The sequence below is a fragment of the Argopecten irradians genome, chromosome 8 (genome assembly GCF_041381155.1).
Source record: "Argopecten irradians isolate NY chromosome 8, Ai_NY, whole genome shotgun sequence".
NCBI classification, from domain to species: Eukaryota; Metazoa; Mollusca; class Bivalvia; order Pectinida; family Pectinidae; genus Argopecten; species Argopecten irradians.
This window is the reverse complement of record NC_091141.1, coordinates 18,292,517-18,298,635: the sequence shown is the minus strand read 5'-3', so window position 1 is coordinate 18,298,635 and position 6,119 is coordinate 18,292,517.

Here is a 6,119-nt window from a genome sequence, read left to right as displayed (position 1 = left end):
CTTGCCGAGAGTTGACGGCCAAAAATCTTTTACGAGTGTTGAGATATCCATGTCCACTTGACAGACCCATGTTTGATTCTTTTTCTTTCATACTTATTTGAAAAAATATGAAATTTCCGTTGCTTTCCAGCATTTTCATCGCGTCATGATCAAAGAAACGTCGTTATGCGTCAAAATTGATGACGTCTGCGTCATCGACAATGCACGCCGCGGCTACGCCGCATCTATTGATGTCGTCACGTTATTGTCTAGCGCGTGTGAGCTGTCTTACACCCCCCTGTGGAAGATAGTTATCTTTTCTCTAGCAACCATGGGATATTCTTGTGAAATATGGGAGAAAGGATACTCTTACAGGTGCACTCTGAGTGCATTATACAATTTATATGGGTTTTATTATATCTAAGAAATGCGAGAAAAAAAAAACATGTAAGATTTTGTAACATTTTATATTACATGAATAGGATTAGGGAAATGTTTGTTTTAGTGATATAGGTGTGTTTCTTTCAGCTCCACAAACCAAGTGATATCCGCATGTCTACGTGTATTTGTTTTTTTAATCGGTTATTTCCTATACTTCCATTAACGATTTATCTCCTAAATATGAACTAATTGTCTTAGTTAATCAGCAGTTATATTATTATCTCAGTTCCGAGGTATCTTCTCAATATGAACTAATTGTCTTAGTTAACGTTCTGGGTTTTCACAGTTACATTAATCTGTCAGTACCGAGTTATCTTCTAAATATGAACTTATTGTCTTAGTTAACGTTCTAGGTCCCAACGGTCACATTACTCTGTCAGTACCGAGTTATCCCCTAAAACATAAATTAATTGCCTTAGTTAACGTTCTTGGTCTCACCAGTCACATTAATCTGACAATAACAGAGTTATCTCCTAAAATATGAACTTATTGTCTTAGTTAACGTTCTGGGTCCCAACGGTCACATCATTCTGTCAGTACCGAGTTATATCCTAAAATATGAACTAATTGTCTTAGTTAACGTTCTGGGTCCCACCAGTCACATTATTCTGACAATAACCGAGTTATCTCCTAAAATATGAATTAATTGTCTTAGTTAACGTTCTTGGTCTCACCAGTCACATTAATCTGACAATAACCGAGTTATCTCCTAAAATATGAACTTATTGTCTTAGTTAACGTTCTGGGTCCCAACGGTCACATCATTCTGTCAGTACCGAGTTATATCCTAAAATATGAACTAATTGTCTTAGTTAACGTTCTGGGTCCCACCAGTCACATTATTCTGACAATAACCGAGTTATCTCCTAATATATGAATTAATTGTCTTAGTTAACGTTCTTGGTCTCACCAGTCACATTAATCTGACAATAACCGAGTTATCTCCTAAAATATGAACTTATTGTCTTAGTTAACGTTCTGGGTCCCAACGGTCACATCATTCTGTCAGTACCGAGTTATATCCTAAAATATGAACTAATTGTCTTAGTTAACGTTCTGGGCCCCACCAGTCACATTATTCTGACAATAACCGAGTTATCTCCTAAAATATGAATTAATTGTCTTAGTTAACGTTCTTGGTCTCACCAGTCACATTAATCTGACAATAACCGAGTTATCTCCTAAAATATGAACTAATTGTCTTAGTTAACGTTCTGGGCCCCACCAGTCACATTATTCTGACAATAACCGAGTTATCTCCTAAAATATGAATTAATTGTCTTAGTTAACGTTTTGGGTCTCACCAGTCACATTATTCTGTCAGTACCGAGTTATCTCCTAAAATATGAACTAACTGTATTAGTTAAAGTTCTGGGTCTCACCAGTCACATAATTCTGTCAGTACCGCGTTACCTATATGTAGGAAACAGTTTTTGTAGGTAGGACGGATCGTGCACTCACTGTAAATGAAAATGAATTCCCTCACATACACTGGTATCCAAGTTAAGCGATTCCACTGTGTACGTAACAATGATGTATTGGCTTAACACCGTGGTAAAGACAAACCAGTATTGGACAAACAGCAGTACTCACATAAAGTTTAAAGTAATACTAAAAGGACTAACATGAAACAGTTCGTCGATTTGAGTCTTAATGAGTATCTGTAATGTTAATTTGGATTTATTCAACTAAAGCTAACACTAAAGTAACGTAACGTTAGCGAATACAGACCTATTTATTAAGGTACAATTTAGTGTGAAGACGAAAGCTCTCGTCGTCTGGTCTATAAGACACTACCCATATGTTATTCTGAATAAGCTCTAGAGGAGCATTCATTACTTCTGCCTAAATAGCTAACTGACTGAAGGAAAGGACCATTGCACGAGCTATCTACAGCTTTAACACAATGGCTCTCGTGTTATTTTATCTTAATTAGGATAATTAGCCAAGTGACATGTGCAATGTTGTGTGCACTGTATTTGGTATCGGAGAGTAACCCAGTCAATTACGTTAGCTTTCCTACAGATGTATATTGATGTTGGTCCCACTCATCACCGCCGTAAACTCAGCTGAATTTCCCGTACTTTGGTGGTTTGTAAAGGCCAACAAAATGAAGCGAATTAAGTTCTGCAGACCTTGGGATGCATATTAAGTGAGATTTAAAAATATTATTATTATTATACATTGACGTATTTATACACATCATAGATCACTGCAGTATCAATGTTATATTATTAGTAATATTAATTGGCAATCTAACCATGTATATGTTTTACTTCTGCTCCTGCAAGCCCCTTTAGATTATCAGTCCCTGGTACTTTAGGACTGCTCTGGTGAAAAGTCATTTTTTTCTGATGACTTCCTTTTTTATTCATACCAAAAATGAAAAGGTAATAAAAATAATATGGTGGTGTGCTTGATTTTAAATTGTTATGAATCAAAGATATTTATTTGACACCAATTGTGAAAATAATAATTACAACTTTGATTCAATATTTTTTTATGATTTTTATTTCAAATTCGTGTATAAAACATTCTACAAACAATAGAAGTTTCATTTTGTGACATATTTTTATGGCAAAATGCTATAAATAAAGACAATTGCTTTTTGAAAATCATTAAAACTCTGTGATTTATGTTGAAACGACACTCTAACGAGACTGAAACCTCACCAGAGCAGACCCTTTTATATTTTATTATTTAACAATATAAAGTACAGACGTGATGTGCATACCTAATTTGTTTGTATTTTAAAGCGAGAAACGTTGTATGTAATTGCTCCACTTCCGTTGCTGAGCAGTAAACCTATTTTGCTAGGACGGGTTTCGACAGTTCTGTTGGTAATTGTATTACATTGTATATAACAGTAGCATTTCGCCCGATGACAATTGCATCACTACAGACCAACAAATGTTTCTACATTTGTATATGCATTCCAATACATTACCAAACAGACCCATACGGGCCTGTATATGACATGTAAAGCTTAAAATCACATTTTGATGTAGTTCCCTAAGTGCCGGATGAGCTTGCCAGTGACAGAGGCAATCTAAGTTCGTTTAAATCTAACGTCTTATATGTCTACCCGTACGAGACGGTTTATACCGGGTGTCTAGAAGACAAACAGGTCTGACTGGTAAGTACAAAACGTTGAATATCGATCTAAGAGTTGTATCGTCATCATGATATGCGATTGACTGCTAAATGATGTAATTGGCATAATGCGTTATGGGACATTATAAAAAAAACTTATCTGAGTTAAACGGTTTAATTGGAAGTTTTGTTGATATTTATTAGTTATATAATCGTTTTTTTATGATATAAATGTTGCGACATGATATGTTGTGAATATGATATAATTAAGTCCGCAAAGAACCTAGATAGTGGTTTCATTATTGGTTTCTTTGATGTTTACCTGGTAATAACGCTGTATTTAAATGATTTTGGTACAAAATGTGTTAATATTTCTTTAGTTTTAAGTATTCAATTATGATTTAGATGATTGCTTGTCACAAAACAACGAGTTAAATATTTTTTTTTACCAAATAAATTAAAAATATCCAATTAGATATAATTAGTGAATAAATATATTTGTCTCCGCGTTTTTGAAATCGCGTATTTATAGATTTTAACATTTTATTTTCGAAATAACAGGGAGGAGAACAAGGGAGTCTCTTCCCTTGGATGATATTCATAACAGTCGTGAATCTCCTTCTTGGGTAAAGATGTTTCCGTCCTATCCTCAAGGTAGGGACAGATCCTATTAATCTAATACGATGTCTTTTTTCGTTTTCAACAAACGCGGAAAGTAAACGCTTTCTTCCAGCCCGCATAGACCGGAGACTATTACGTGCGTCGCTGGCTACAACAACTGGATTAGCTGTTATGATAATGATTACGATACATAACTCCCACTGGCCCGTATCATTGACGTTATTTATAGATTATGTCGAAAAGAACCAGATATCATTATTTCATTGACCAAAAATACTAAAACGTTTTTCAAAAAGAGATTTTAGAGTTTCAAAACAAAACGTGAACGTTGGAATAACTGTTAAAACTGTTAACAAAAGCGTCATGATACTTTGTACTGTAGTCTGTAGATTGTTTAACGATTAACATATTTTCATTGGTTGGATTTTTGAGATGTTTTATGAGGAGATAAACGTTCGAACGTTAACAGAAATATGGCGACTTTATATTTGTGTTGACCTTCGTTTGGTTCCAAATGATTGAAATTCATGAATGTGCAACGTTATAGTGATAAAAGCTTCAAGACATACAATGCACTCATGATAATGCCATTCTACCGACAAGTTTATAGACACGAATGCGCCGAGCCATCTCTATCACAAGGACGTTTGGTATCAGCGTCTGAGATCCATTAGATCTCGCCTGCTCGTCTGTAGACAAACTGAGATGGTGATTTAGTAGATAAAACCAACACCTGTGATGCTACCTAAGGGCGTGGTTAGTACGTACACGACACACATCCACAGGTAGAGATAAAAATGTATAGAAGATGGAGGAAGGAGATATCAAGTAAAAACTCAAACCAATTGAACAGTTATTAAGCATTGATATTACTATTTTTTAACTTCATAGCGGTATGAAAAGAAATTTTGTTGGTAAACTGTGTGAATCTGCGTAGCGAATTCTCACAAAAGTTTGCAAACAAAATTTATTTCATAACCCGATGATTAAAAAATAGTTACATCAATGCTTATTATTAATTTTTCAGACTTGATAACTTAAAATACGGTTAAACACGTACGGTTCCAGCGATTTTCCAATGGATTATTTTTTCTAAATCAATACATAACGTCGACGTCTCTATTATGACGTCATGATTACGTCGGATTTTCTCGCCATTCTTGGATTTTTTCCTTTATAGTTTATGACGAGAAGCAATCTGCCAATCAGAGAGTTTGATTTAGTATGAAACCAAATAAAATTAATTATTAATTTTTTCTTGGAATTCTCTGTCTTCTGTATATCACTTGCTATGATAGATTGTTCCTCTTCCCCATAACGTAATCATCGTTCCCAATTTTTCCATTGTTTTTTGAATGAGGAGACTCAATTCACAATCTGATCAGTGTAATGATAACTCATGGTAAGATTTGTTAAGAAAAGCGTTTAGCCTTTCTAAGACATGAAAAAAGCATGCATACGAAGATGCACAGAACGAATTCAATAACAAACACGTAATTACTGGCTAAATGGTGTGGTTAGGGTGTTTAGACCAACTTGTGATCATTACCCACTTTTACGATTATTTTACAACATCGGGAATAATCACCCAAAATCATCATTTTGCTTATTTTGACGTGTGTCCACATCAGAAGAATAATGCCTTTGATCATGTACAAGAATAAATAAAGCGACACTATCATGACTTTTATTATGAGAAAAACTGGATATTGGTTAACTTTAACATTTCCTTATATCGATGAGTATGATCTTGGGATTGGATACATTGCCTGAGTGAGGTGATATAAAAGTGATTAATTATTGGATATATCAACAAATGTGTTCGTCGTTTTATCTTTGATTTAGAAAGATCGTGATATTTCATGTTCTGTCAAATTTCTCACCTACTCTTATCGACCATTGATAACTATATAAGTTAGGAGAGTCAGTTGTGTTCGTAATTCGTATTTCTGCTTAAGTTAGAAAAACATGCAATACTATCATCG